Raw genomic sequence first — 15,395 nt, forward strand, 5'->3', positions numbered from 1 at the left:
CCCCTCCCCTCCCTTCCCCTCCCCTCCCCTCCCTTCTCCTCCCTCCCTCACCACTGCCCAGGACGCCATGAAGCCTGAGGGCCCCTCCCGGTGAGGGAGGGTGGAGCTGCCACACTGTGACGCGATGTCTCTACTTTCTAAGTAAAACCACTATCGGGCGTCATCGACACATATAAATATATTTATGAAATAAGTTCCTGCAAACGCTCCTTGAAAGCAATCATGGGAGTTAGTCATGCAAAACCCGGTAATCGTGAATTACTCAAATAATTATTTCAGATCCTTCTTCCGTTTGCCCCGAGAGTGCGGATCCGACCAGCTTCTCCGAGTTCAGGACACCGGACGCTCTCGCGTGGACCCCGGTCTGTCGTGCGGGCCAGTGAGACGGCGGCGGCCCGTCCCCGCGCCGGACCCACGTCCCCGCCCTGCCCGCAGAGGGCCGGCCCTGGGCCCCCGACCCGGGCCGGTGGCTCACGCAGGCTGGGTTTTCGGAGAAGGCTCCCTGCGAGAGTCCCACCACCGGCACGGGGACGGCGGCCGGCCGGCCCCTGACCGGGCTCGCGGCTCTGTCTCTGGGTTTCCTGCCTATTTCTTCAGCGACCTTTGGCTTCACCCGCATGGCACAAAATCTTCTGTTTCAGAGGTGGAAAGCCGAGGCGCTGACCGTTCGGTGCGACTTTTTCGGTGCCGCACCCCGTCCGTACTTAACTTAAGGACAACGTCACCCGCCGCTCTCAGCAACAAGCTGATGGGAAAGTGACAAGGAACGTAAGGGCACATGGACAGTGCTTCTCAGGACACGGCACCCCCGGGGGGCCAGGGATGGGCAAGAGCGTGAGTACTTTCTCCTGCACGGCCCAACAAGTCTGCAAACGCCTGTAAATCATCTCGTTTTCCCTTCAGCTTGATTGACGAGACGGGGTCTGCGTGGTCCCCTGCGGCGCGGCCCTCCCGAACAGGACGGTGTGCGGAGCCCCCCACGGAGACGCGTCCCGGGCGCCCCCGGAGCTGGCGAGGCAGGGGAGCGGGCGGGTGAGCCCCTGGGGGAGGACAGAACGCCGCACCTGCAGGGCAGAGGGGCCGGGAGAGACGGGGTTCGTTAAACAAGAGCGGACTGAAGGGGGCTGTCCGTGAAATGGGGCCATCGGCGTCCCTTACACACAGCCCCTTCCCGCCGTGAGGTGTTCCAGGGAGGAACCCGTTTGACTGCTCTGGAGCGGCCAGTAGTGACCCTCTGTGACCAGATGCAAATCTACGAAAGAATTAAATGAAACGCACAAATGTCCTGTGTAGATTCAGGTTCCGAAGACACCGCCCAAGACACCGAAATTCCTAAAATCGAATGAGCGACCACGGAGCCAGGTCAGGTCCGGCATCTGAGAAGGGAGGGGCTTCCTCCGCTTCCCTGCCCCCACCAGGGAGGGGGTCTGGCCCCAAAGGCCTCCCCCACTTCCGCTAAGGGGCTGTGCACCTGCCGCTCTCCTCCTGGGCGGGGGGGTGGGGGGTCCTGTGTCTCTTCCTTACAGCGGTCCTGCCTCAGCCCTTTCCCTGGTCCCCACCTGTTGAGGCGAGCCTTCCACGAGGCCCCTCACCTGCTCACCCTGCCCCCTGTCCCCAAGTGCGGCCCTCACCGGCAGGCATCTCTCAGGTGGAGACGTCTCCTTGCCGGGAGGCCTTGCCACGTGAGTCCAGCCCAGAGCGGCAGGTCAGTAAACGTGTGGAATTAACGAATGCAGTCTGAAGGCCAACCAGACGTGGGTTCCAGGAACTGAGCAAGTTACCCCATGTTTCTCCTTCCTTAGAAAACCTGAGCAGCTAACCGGATGGAGTCCCAAGAGCTCCAGGCTTTTCTGAAGAACCTGTATCCTTATGAGCCCGAAACAAAACCCACCCCACATCAGCAGGGCAGGTGCGCGGCCTGAGTCAGGGCGGACGGGGGGCAGCTGAGAGACCGGGTGGGTTGGGAAAGAGCACCCCGAAAACGTCACCGCCACTCCTGATCCTCTAGTAAATAAAAATGCCCGAACGTAGTTCAAGATGAGGGAACTTTGAGGGGATAAAAATCAGCTTTTCTGTAACAGTTTCTCCAACAACGTAGATTTATTAACTAATCCTATCAAAATTTCAAGAAGCACTTTATTCCAATATCATATAAATAGTAAGAAAGTTGAAAGAAAACACAGAAAATCTCCTCAGTCCAATTCATAAAAATAATAAAAATCTGGGTACGAAAAGCCGATGACGAGAAAAGGATCCCGGGTGACGTAGGCGCCAGCCAGGAGAGCTAACTGCTGGATTGTCAGGGGTTGTGCGAAGGGATTTGTTAAAAACGGCCATTATTAAAAATTAACTTGCGTGCGCTTAAATTATATTTAAAAGGGAATACTAAAACCATTTTGCACCATGTCAGCGCTAAGCCTCTCGCGCCTGCCCGGGCAAGGCGCTGTTGGAGGGTGTCCGTGTCTCGTCCCAGGTCACACTCCGTGAAGTCACGATGGCTGCCACCGTGGGAATATTCACCCTGCATGAGTGTGCCCGCTACGCGTGAGGCTTTGGCCTCTGGACTCACAGAAGTTAACAACATGTATTAAACTTGAGCACGTATCACTCCTCAGCGTTTTTATTGTGACTACCACAGCACAGTGGAAAGATTCTTCCAGTGTTCCTGTCCACGAAAACTATTACCTGATTCTGCGAAAAAGTTGCCCACATCACGGGCAAAACAGTGAGGTCCCTACAGAACGGCAACCCACACCCATCCCGTTCATGCTGAGACCCAGGGTGAGGGGCGGCTGTATGTGGGCTACGGTCGAGAGTTTAGCAAATCCAGAAGAACCTTCCAAGAATCAGCTGATGGCATTTACAGTAGAGAGAATCGCACACTTTATTATTGTTGATTATGTCCTGCACATCCTTTATATCACTAAAATATATTTAAAAACTTACGTGTGTATATCTATGCATACAATTTTTCGGAGCTTGATATTTTACCAACACACCACTGCATAAAACGCTAATAAATCAAATTCTATAAACCTACCAAATCAAAAGTGATTTATCAAAAAAATAAGAAGACTTAAATAGCAATAAATCTCTTCATATATGAAATCACACTCATAGGTTAAGTATTAGAAAGCCATAGAGTTTTGTAAACTGATGTTTAAATTCATTACCATCAAACTCATTAACATCTTCATATAGTATGTATAATAATAATATGCACTATTATTATTATACACAGTAATATGTTCATATTAATTAACAATATTCAATTAGTTCGTGTCCTTAATTTAAAAACTCTATTAAAGAGTATGTATTTATTCCAATGAGGACTGTTTGGTTCAACCCAACAATCAACATTTTTAACCCCAAAACTCCCGAGAATCTCCACTAAAATCCAAGAAAGGGCAGATGCCTCCCTCGCATATAAATAAATACATTATGACTAAGAATGACAATGACTACGAATCAGAAATGACAGGCAAATAGACCAAAAGGCAGAGTGTCAAATGACATTCATTGGCTGACCTCGTGACTCTGTCCGTGTGACCCCTGAGGAAGAGTCAGCCGACAGTAATAGAGTTGTGGGCCAGCACAGCACTGGTGGAGGTGTGTATACAATGGGACCCGAACAATGGCTCTCATGTCAAACGGAAGCAGTCATTTAGAATATGTGATGGGGAGACGATAATCCAATTTATCAAAAGCTATGTATATATCAAGAAGTTAGTAGGAGCCATGTGAAGAAAAGTACTTTATAAATGGAGGGATACAGAAGAAATGGGGTCAAAGAAAAAACTGAAAATATGCCGCATTAACTTAACAAATTGACATGGGAACCATGTTGGAAGTAAATGTGACAAAATTTCCAAAAAATGCATGTGAAATAACAAAGTAACCACAAATAGCTTTCCCTCTCTGGTTCTTCTCCTTCTCCTCTCCCTCCCCCCTTCTCTCTCTCTCTCTCTCTCTCTCTCTCTCTCGGTCTCTGTCTCTCTGTTTCTCTCTCTCTTATTTTATTTTACTTTATTTTATTTTATTTTATTTTAGTAAAGAAAGAAAGTTTTTCAGTCTAGAAGATTGTAAAACATGCTTTAACATTATGGTTATTATTAAAGTTGGCCTTGATGCCAAAATACACAAATGAAGAAAACAGATACACCTACCAGGACGTGAATTTAACACATGATGATTAGACCTTACAAATAAGTGGGGCATTAGTAGTTGTAGTAGCAAGATAGTTTAAGCTCACCCTAACAAAAGACAAGCACAATCAGTACCAGAAAGAAATGGGGTCACCGATCTCTCGATGCAGAAAGACGTTCCAAATATATAAGATTTTTAGGAAATACACAAATACTGATACATCTGACCATATAAAAAGCTAACCCGTCTGCACACTTAAAACATAATGCCCAGAGGCAGACACACTGAGAAAATATTGAAACAGATACGATAAAAAATCTCTTACAAATTAGTAAGACAAAACACTAGACATCCGCAGAAGAGAGGGTCAAGTCGTGTGCAGACGGCACAGGGAGAGCCGGTCAAGAGAGCAGAGATATCTCAGCTTCATAAGGAATCAAGTCAATGAAAAATAAGCAGCCAGGAAATAACATTTTTATCTATTAAACTTGCAAACTTTTCAAAAATGAAAATCCTGGCAGAGCCCAGAGGGGCTGAGATGGCCCCTTCACTCTGCGATCCTGTGACATTTCTTAACATGCACGAAGATCAACCAGTTTTCAAATTACGGAATGAATCTAATTCGTCGTAGAAATTTTCACTCGGAAAAGGCAGAAGGAGAAACATAAAAGTAAATCAGTCGCAGGTGAACTGTTCCTGTTTACTCTTCCTACGAGCCATTTGAGGGCGTGAGGTGTGTGTGTTCACACTTATGCTCACATAAAATACGTGTGCTTGCGTATTCGTGTGCATTGTGTCCACACAGAAAAGCGTCTATAGTATATACAGATATATTGGACATATGGTTTTCATTTTGCCTTTTTTTACTCAGCAGTGTATAATTCTCCCTTTTGCAATTCCTTTTAAAATCCTCAAAATGAGGCTTTAAAGGGGCCCAGTCTGTTGAGCATCCAACTCTTGATTTCAGCTCGGGTCGTGACCTCACGGTTTGTGGGTTTGAGCCCCGTGTCAGGAACTACGCTGACAGCACGGAGCCTGCTTGGGATTCTCTCTCCCTCTCTTTCTGCCCCTCCCCTGCTCGCTCGTGCTCTCGGTCTCTCAAATAAATAAATACACTTTTAAAAAAATATTCCTTATTCCATTTACCTAGCGAGCATATTTTGATGACCCCTCCTCACTTCTAATCACTTCTATTCAGGTTCCTTTGGAGATGCTGTGGCGGACAGACTCTTCTGCGGTAAATGACTCTGAACATGGTCCCCTTGGCACGTCTCCGACCACTGGCCACGTGCTTCCGCGGTGGCCCCAAAGGCCCGGCTGCATTACCGAGGCCAGGGGGCCGAGTCGCTCAGCTCCCGCCTCGTCGTGCATGACAGCGACGTGCGGACGGCCTCTGTAGCTCCCCTGTCTGTGCCCACTGTGTGCCCAACGTCCTGCCTGAGGATAGGACTTCACAAACAACGATGCCAGCTTCTATCTCTCTCCAAATGAACCACCTCCGGGGTAGTGCAGTGGCCAGTCTCGTCTGCCTGGAGGCTGTCACCTGCCAAGTGGCATATGGACTAGGATGTCCACAGAGCGATCTCACATTGTGACAGCTGTCCCTGTCACGTCTTCCTTCCGTACCTCCACTGGTCTGTCCTTGCAAAGGTCTTGTGATGACGGAAATTGCTCTGGCCCCATCATTATTGGACCCGTCGCATGTCCCAGTCAGACATTTGGTACCATTTCACCTCTTATAAATGAAACCCCAAAGCTTTCTTACTGCTGCTCATTTAACTTTAAAAAGAATAAAATAGACAAGAAACCTAGCTGTACAAATTAAGATAATAAAATTAGCATTTCCGTCCACACGACGACGTGGCATTCACAATCGTTGCTATGCTTTGATGATAAGTTAAGAGTCTAATCTCATTTCAGTTTTAAGAAATAGGACATTCCTCTTATTAAAAATAAATATTTTATACGTGTTTTCATAATTTCTTTCGTAACAGGTTGCTGTCGGAATTGTTCCAACGCTATCTTTTTCCATTTGGCTCTGGTTACAGAGTCTGATTATTTCTTCATTGAAGTCGATTCATCCCACTGAGCATTAATACTTTGAATTTGTGTCATTAATTTCATACCTGACCCTGAGCTATATTTTTATTACATTAAAGAGTTCTGGAGTAGATTGTGTTCATTTAGAAATAAGCGTTAGAAGAGAAAATCCAACCGAGAATATTCTAAAGGTTTTTCCATTTTATCTGTGCTCACCCCTCTTTAAAGCAGCGTTGTCAAAGGGGTGCTGGAAACGTGTTCCAGAAGGGGGCAGGGAAACGCCGTCTCCTGACCCGCTGCCCGCCGCCGCTGTGGGGCCCCCGGAGCTCTTGCCGGACCCTCGCCGCCTTCTTGCGTGTCCTCTGACTTGGGCCAGGGGAAGGCCCTACAGGAAGCCTCACTCAGACACGCGACCAGCCAGGACACGCCCTTCTCCTGTCACCTTTGTGGGAACTTTCCCCGGTTCGTGGGTACCTGAGGCTTCCCTACCGGCCTCAGAGTCGCTGCCTTGGCACGTCAGGGAAACAAGGGGAAAGAACCGGTCCTGGAGGGAGGGAGGGAGAGGGGAAGGAGCGAAGTTTTGCTGAGCACCTACTCTCTGCCTGGCAGAGCCCAAGAAGATATTTGGATTTTCTTTTTCTGCTTTTTTCCACTGTCGTTCCCGCTTCACACTCGCGGCCGACCCCACGATCGCCTGCGCAGCTCGGCTGTCCGCTCTCAAGTGTAAGCTGGCCTCAGCTGGTCTTCGTCAGGAAAGCCCACGGTTTGAGCAGGGACGGGGGAGCTTCCCGGCCACGCACACCCTGGCAGGGGTGTGGGTGAGCGGGGAAGTGGCTTCCTTTCTGCTCTTCTCAGTGACCGTCTTGAGGGTCCCTGGGGCTCCGGAAAAGCCGCCAGGGCTGAGACTGAACCTCTGTCAGCAACCCGCCGCTGGCAGACAGGGCCGCACGCTCACACGTCTACACTCCCGTGCACACGCCCTCACGCCTTTCCTGCTCGGTGTGCACGAGCAGCAGCGTGCGTGGCCCGCGAGTGGCGGCAGTCTCTCTGCGGGAGGACGAGCCCACACGGCCGTCGGCGGCTCCGGGCCCTCCTCTCGGCTGCCGGCCAGAGGCCAACACTCCCCGATGGTCCCCGGGGCTCTGGCCGCCACGTGGCCCGAGCGTCCTCTCCGCCCCTGAGCGCCAGGACCCCGATCGACCTTGTCTCTTCAATCAGCGGTGACCTCTGCAAGCTCAGCGCCCGGCAGCCTGCGTGGGCCCCGCTGCTCCCCGGAAACCAGCCCGAGAAGGGAAGGCGCTTGCGGGAGAGCCGGGCCCCCGTGGCCACGACTGCAGGGCCCTCGGGCAAGGGTGTCCCCTCGGGACCCCGGCTCACTCTGAACGACGCAGAGTACGGCCCGAGCAGAGGTCCGGCTCAGGGAGGTGACGGCTGACAGTCTCTCGCTGCAGAGGCGCGAACGTGCAGGACATCTCACCTGTGCAGCGGCTGCTGGCTAATTTGTTAAGCAAACATCAAGGATACGCGCACAGGCGCCAGAGGGAGCGCCTCCGCCGCTCTATTTACAAAGTTTCAATTGCATTTTCTGTTTGAGTTGGTTCTCCGAAGAATTCAAAGCAGCGGCCTCGCTTTGGTACCGCTCGGCGGTGGCCACGCCCGGCGGTCTGGTGCGTGTGCGGGTGTTGGATCCACTCGTGAGGCTGCATGTGTTGCCCGGGGTCGGCCGCGAGACCGCCCAGCCCCCGGCGGGTCGGGGTCGCTCTGAGGCCTCTCCCGGCTCGCTGCTGCATCACCAGCGCATTAGCCTGCGGGAGCAGGAGGGGAGATTTGTCGCTTGAACCCTCGGGGGCCGTGCTGCTTGCTGGTTCCTTTTCCCTCGGAGGGAATCCCTCCGTGCCGAGCTCTGTAGCATTCCGTCTGCGCGGCAGCAAAATCAACTCCTAAGGAGACCGGTTGAGAGTCATTCGGCGACCTCTGAGGTTCTGGCTGGTCCGCGTAGTTCCTCCGTCGAGGCTTCTGGGGGGCGGCGCACAGCCGCGACCTGGCCACCGGGCCACCTGCCCGTGTCGCAGACATTCACACCGGGGCTCCCGGCTTGCTCGGGGACCCAAGCAGGCTCCGCGCTTCCCTCGGAAAGCCCGCTCTCCGCGGAAGGGGAGGAGTGGCCCGGCTCGGCTTCAGGCCTCCTGTCAAGCTCATCTCCACGTGCATCTGAGCGGAAACAGAGGCGTGACATTGGCAACGGTGAGCGAGCACGGTGTCGCCTCCAGGAACGTTCCAAAGACCAGACTTCCACGGAGCGCCGTGTCTCCCGAGCCTCAGAGAGAGAGAGCACACATAGTCCCATGCCAGGGTGAGGCTGCCTGAGAAATGAGCGTTCGCCCAAACTTCCCCACGGTGACCTTGACGGAGGTCTTTCTGCAAAGCCACTTGTGAGCCTGGGATTCCAGAACCAGACCCTGTTCATCCTGCCTCTCTGTCTGAGGACCGAGCGTGGGGTCAGCGCAGAGTCCCGGGCGTGGAGAGGTCCTGCGGTGTGAGTCCACCGGGGGCACGCCTGGGCAGGGGAAACAGTCTGGCCCTGAGGACCGAGTGACTCTCCCAGCTTCGAGGCCACCTCTGGGTTCCCCGGGTGCCGCCCCGATGTCACTGGTGGTCCCCTGAGCCCCGGTGTGCAGCCCCACGGGCGTCCCTGCCTCCGTTGTCCTTCTGGGAGCTGGGCACGGGAGGCGGGTGGAGACCGGGCGGTGCCCCCGTGACCCGTGGGCCGGTGCCCAGGAGCCACTTCCTTCAGCTGGGTGTTCAGCCGGGCCCCCCGCGGGGTCAGACACAGGCTGACCCTGTGCACGTGGGGCGGAGAGCACAGGAAGCCTCGGGGGGCTGCAGCTCTCCGGGGCCGGTGGGCGGCAAGGAGAGGTTAGACTAGCCAACGCATACTCCATTAGATAGCCACCAGCTCTATCGGGGAAATGAGGGGGTGGAGAGGGACGGGGCCCAGAAGCAGAGAGGGCGAGGGGTCCCTGTGGAGGCCCAAGCAGGTGCACACGATAAAAGCAGGTGTAGACCGGGCCTTGCGTGCGGGCTCAGGCAGGCTGCGGGGGCTGCCTTGCTGAGAGTACTGGGCGGTGGGCCACCCGTGGGCCTCGGCCGCCGGCCTGCCTGGCTCCGGCCCAGTGTGTCCCGAAGGTGGAACCGACACCCGGATGGGACAGCGCCCGGGTGCCCCCTACGCGGCTTTTCTGCTGGTGACCGCGGAGAACACCAAAACACAGATACCTGTGGGACTGCGGCCTCAGCAAATGGCTCTCTCCAGCCTTCATCAGGGTGACGGGAGCCCCGAGACCGCACGCACGGGGCCGGCCACGCCCTCCGCCCCGCAGGGGTCCATCCGGGGACTGGGCGCTCGGAGGACTTGGGGGACGGAGAGGTGCCCCGAGCCCTGCAGCCTCCTGGCCCACGTCTGCAGCCGTGCACACACGCCCACACGCTTACTCGTGCACACTCCCACGTGTATACACACATGTGCACACAGACGCACACACACAGTCACGCGCGGCCTGCACACGTGTACTCACACACACAAAACATACACAATCACGTATACACACACACGCATACTCATGCACACTCCCACGTGTATACACACACATGCACACAGACACACACGCACAGTCACACGCGGCCTGCACACATGTACTCACACACACAAAACATACACAATCATGTATACACACACACACACACATACTCATGCACACTCCCACGTGTATACACACACGTGCATACAGACGCCTACAGCTGTACACTCACAGACGCACACGCACACACACATACACTCAGACACGCCCACGCACACCAGCAGCACCAGCACTTTGTCCAGTGGCCCCTGTGTGTGTCCCAGGTAAACGGGAAGGAAATGCACTCGGGCCCCGGGTCCAGCCCCAGGCTGCTGCTCGAGGAGGGGCGACCAGTGTTCCCAGGAGGCCACGGTCAGCCAGGGCCCGGGGTAAAGCGTGCACAGGTCGGCTCACCTGGTACCTGCCCTGCACCCAGCAGGCCGGAAAGCCACCCCCTGGCTCTCTCCGTTTCATTAAGGCCGTGCTTCTGGAAGGCACCGGGGCATCCAGGAGCACTGGAGCAAAGGATGCTGGGAGTGAGCCCTCGAGGGTTCAGCAGGTCCGGGTGACACGTCCAGGCTGGCTAATATCTTCTGTGCTCAGAGCGGAGCCGTCTAGAGGAGGGTGTGAGTTTGTCCTGCTAAAGTGAAGCCATCACTTTTAGCCCAGAAACAGGGCCCAGGAAGGTGCCACCCTCCTACTCAGGCCAAGCCAGCCCATAGCAGGGGGTGGGGACACGGGCTCCAGCCCGTGGCGGGGTTGGGGACACGGGCTCGGGGCCTGGACAGCCGTGGGTCTCATCACGCCTGCCGCTCTCTGGGGAGACCCTTGCCGTGTTGTTCTGTCGAGCTCACGAGCGTCACCCCTCCAAACACCGTGACTCCCGAGTGTTTAGGCGTCACTTGTCAGGGCGTGCTGGGGTCACAGGGTGTCTGCCAGCTCTGGAGAGCATGGGAGGCGGGGGGGCTGGGGCCTTTAGCCCTGGAACGGAAGCTCCTCACTGGTGGCACCAGGGGCCAAACCTCGGGAAACAGTCTTTTCCCCAAGGAGATGCTCACCTCAGTGGCAGGGACAGATGCGTGGCTTCTGGCACCTTCTGCCTGGCACCCTGGCTTTCCCACAGGGTCAAGCAAAATGCCTTTCAGTCCCTCTGCCGTTGCTTTGACGTGAGCAGTGTGGTGCTGTGGCCCCGGGTCTGCAGAGACCCCCTCCTGCTCCGAGGGGCCTCGGAAGGACAGTCGGACCTCTGGGGGGGAGGGGGAGTCAGTGCTCCGGCCCTGGCTCGGGCCCCGGGAGCAAGGTGGGCCAATGCTGGAGCCCACGATTCCACCTGACCCCTGGCTTTCCTGGGACAAATCCCTGAGCTGGACTCTTTGGGAAGAACCCCTGATGGCTTCACGCCACAACCTGGACTCCGACACCGCAGATGTCACCTATGTCCTGCTGTGTCACAGCCAGTGATCAAGGGCCCGCGGCTTGAACTCCATGGGTTTCTCCAGGTATGAAGTGAAGCCTTTGGATAAGATCGTCTCTAAGGGTTACTGAGTTCCAAGATTCAGATCCTGTTTTCTAGGCTGACAAGGAAACCGTTACAGGAATTGTGACCCCCAGCATCTTTACAACAGGGACTCCAGCACTCACAACCCTAATAATATTCCTTACTGACACACGTGCACACACGCACGTGTGCATACGCGTGCAAACACACAGAGGCACACATGTGCACACACGCGCACAAACATGCATGCATGCACATGGGAACACATGCATATGTGTGCACATATACACATATGTGTGCAAACATGCACACCTGGCGCACAACACATGCATGTATGTGCAAACACGTGACACAGCCACACGTGCACATACACACACGTGCAAACACATGCACACACGTACACATGCATGCACACAGGCACACACGCATATGTGTATATACACATACGTGTACAAGCCCACAGCAGGACATGATCATACACACATATATGCAGACCTGTGCGCACACACACACACACACATGCAAACATGCACGCAGAGGCACATGTACACCTGCACACACATACACACATGCACCCACACACCCAGCAGGCACACTCATGTGCATGCACACGTACACCTGACAGTTTGGCTAGAGCATGTGTTCATAAAGCCTGCTTCTTAGTGTTCCTGAAATTCCTCATCACCACATACAAATAAGGGTAGACATCGAATAAGCCTAGTTCAGAAATCTATCTAAAATTTATTTTTAAAGAAATCTGTTACGTTCTTCTGAAATAAATACCCTTCTGTGAGAGCAAGGACTTTCACAAACCAAGTTTTGGCCTGGAATTTCTTCATTACTTCGTGCATAGAGACGTGAGTGCCACCTATGGAATGAAGCGACAGCTGTAGATTTCCCTGAAGTGAGGATCGCGGGGGGAAACGTGGATGCGGACAGGAGGGTGGCCTGGACCGAAGCGGGCATTTCAACTTTTCACGTTTCAGGCTGCTCTTGCTGTGACATAGGATTTCTTTTCCAGGAAGTTTTGGATTTTATCATATTTCTTAGTTTATATTATAAATTTAGTGAAATTTATCGTATGAAAGATCTGAACTTCTGAAAAGGAACAATGGATCCAAAAGTAAATAAACGAAATCTTCCACAATTGCAACTACGAGAGAGAATAATTACAAAGGTCAGAGCTACTCAAAGCCGAGAGGGCCTTGCTTTAAACTCCAGTGTCTGTATCTTTGCCTCCGCAAAAATGAAATTACATACAGATGTTTGATAGTTGCAGATCGCCCCCCCCCCCCCCCAGTGCAGTGAAACAAATAGCAAATTTCACTCTGGGTCTTTCACCTTCTTTGTTTTCTTTGATCTTCTTCCTGGCCTTCAACCGAAGCTGTAAAGATATAACGTGTTTCTCCGCAGACCATCTCATGAAAGGTTTCTCTCTCCTGTGTCTGCTCTCCCCCCTCCTGGTCTGGGGTAACTATTTTCTTTTCATGATGAAAAGGATTTTAATTGCAGTGATGGGAGGGAATGTGTAGTGCTTTATCTGAGGCCTTTCTGCTAGTAATATATCTTTAAGTTGCAAATATATCCAGCTTGTAATTTAAATCGTAATTGTACTTTCTATGGAAGATTCTGGGATGAAAAGCAGAGGGCAGCCTACCACACGCAAATGCAATCACACGCAGACACACACACACACACACACACACACACACGAAGAAAAAAAGAGAAAAAAGGATGAACCGAATAAAAACAGCTTGTGTCAGTCTTAAAAAAAATCCATTTGTGATCACAGATGAAACATTTCCAATCTCATAATGGGTAGATTGCTTGGTTTTATTACCAACCATGCAAAGCAAGACCTCATCAAAAGGAGAGCCGCGCCAAGGTCCCAGTTTTCCATTAAAATAATTTCAAAAAGCTTTTTTTCTCCCACTGAAAGAACCCATTTTGCAAGATGATTTAGCTCAAAATCTGCTGGGAGTAACCCTTGACATAAAGTCATATTGTGTTGGAGTTTAGTCCTAAATTCATACATCAATTATTTACTGTCAACGCCGATTGTATAAGTGTAGAAAATTACTAGGAATGATATTTTCTCTCAGGCAGAAAAAATGTGATACAGCAGATAGAACGCAAAAATGTGCCGCCCACTGTCCGGGGCCCGGAATTATTTATGCATTGGAGAACAGTGTGCTGAGCAAAAGGCAGAGACAGGGGGAGAGAGGGACAGACGCATTATTTTAAACCTTTCATAACACCCATAAATATTTCATAACAAATAAATAAAGAATGTCGGGCTTGTGTGGAGACAGCTGTAGACGCACGGTTCAGTGCTCCGCCAGGCTCGGGGGACCCCACGCTTACCCTCCGTTAAGCCCCCATTCCTGTTTAATCATCCACTTAGTGCATTATGGGTAGAGGCGCTCTCTAGGTGAGCGGGGCGCTGAAGGTGACGGCCGCGGAGGCCACTCCTCGTGCCCTCTCGGTCTTCTTGCTTATTGTGTTTAGACAGAAAAAGAAGAAAGCGGAGGTCTCCTTCGCCAACGTCCGGTCTGAAGGTTTTCACACCGGTGCCGCTAACACGTGTTGCCTCGAAGATTCCCCCCAAATAAAAAATAACAATTGTATATGCCCGTGGAACCCACGTTTTGAGATTAATGACACTTGAAACTACGCCACAGAAGGCTTTCCTCAAATACAGCTACTGCACTCAGCGAGCCCCAATGAGCCCTTTCCGACTTTTTTCCTCCCACTTCATCGGGTCTTAAATCGATAGGAACCTTTCATGGCAAAAAGAATGCAGATGCAGAAACATCAACAGAACAGAATTTGCTCTTGTATAAGTGAACTCTAGCAGGGACGTGTGCACGCGTGTCCGGGAGGGACGTGTGTGTGGGGGTGCATGTTGTTGTCCAGTATGGTGGCATCTGGGGATTGACTGCTATGACTTACACTGTGTTCAAATAAGCATGTGTCCTGGGGGGCCTGGTGGCTCAGTCAGTTGAGCGTCCGACTTCGGCTCGGGTCATGATCTCACAGCTCGTGAGTTCGAGCCCCGTGTCGGGCTCTGTGCTGACAGCTCAGAGCCTGGAGCTTGCTTCGGATTCTGTGCCTCCCTCTCTCTCTGCCCCAACTTACTTGCATTCTGTCTACGTCTCTCTCAAAAATAAATAAACATTAAAAATTTTTTTTAAAAAATAGGCGTATGTCCCGTGTGTCCTGTGTGCCTGGCGTCTGGGGTTTGCCAAGGGGCAGAGGAGGGGGCAGAGCTCACACGGACACCTCTTTCTGGGCAGAAGAGCGTGGCCATGGCTCCTTTAGCCTCTCAGAGCTTGAGGGACTCACTTTCCAGCACCTACTTCTTTCCACTGTCCCGGAAGGAAAGAAGGGGTTACCCTGGCTCACTGTACAGATGGAGAGCCACAGGCAGGTGTAGGGGCTCAGGCTAAGGCGGGGCTTGGTGGTGGGGCTGGCAGGTCTGTCCCGTAAAGACTGTGGCTTCCAGAAAGACCACAAGCTGGAAAACGGCCGAAACCGTTAGTGGTGATGCTCAGAGGCTCATCTGACTGGGGATCTAGCATTGACCTTGGGGACACTCCCCAAACTGTCGAGTCCGGATCCCTACAATGACCTCTCCCAGACTCCGCGACAGGCTGCGTCCACACAGGGCCGGGGCCCAGGGCTGACTCGGACATGGAGGGGGTGAGGCTAGGAGGGGTGAGGCCTTCTGGCTGGGGGCATGGGGAGCCGCGATCACACTGATTTTCTGTTTTCCATGTGCAGGCAGAGAGATGGCATCCCAGGGCCCCTCTGTGGGGTTTCTCGCGGGTCTCCTGGATCCCACCTGTTCTGCGGCAGCATCGGCTCCCTGGGCTGGGGGCGGGGGGAGGAGGGGGTTGTTGTTCTGGGAGCAGACTCTTCTCCAAGTGGAGAGAAGTCCACTTGGAGTCAGGTCCTCGTATCTGACCCAGTGATCTTACGGGGCCATAGTTCCCTGTTCTGAATCCTCAGCTAGTAATAGCTAGAAAGCCTTCAGATAGCAGGCAGCAAGACTGGCCTGGAAGTGAGGTCTTAGCGGCTTTGTCATTCTGCCC

The sequence above is a fragment of the Panthera uncia genome, assembly GCF_023721935.1.
Source record: "Panthera uncia isolate 11264 chromosome A1 unlocalized genomic scaffold, Puncia_PCG_1.0 HiC_scaffold_17, whole genome shotgun sequence".
Taxonomy (NCBI): Eukaryota; Metazoa; Chordata; class Mammalia; order Carnivora; family Felidae; genus Panthera; species Panthera uncia.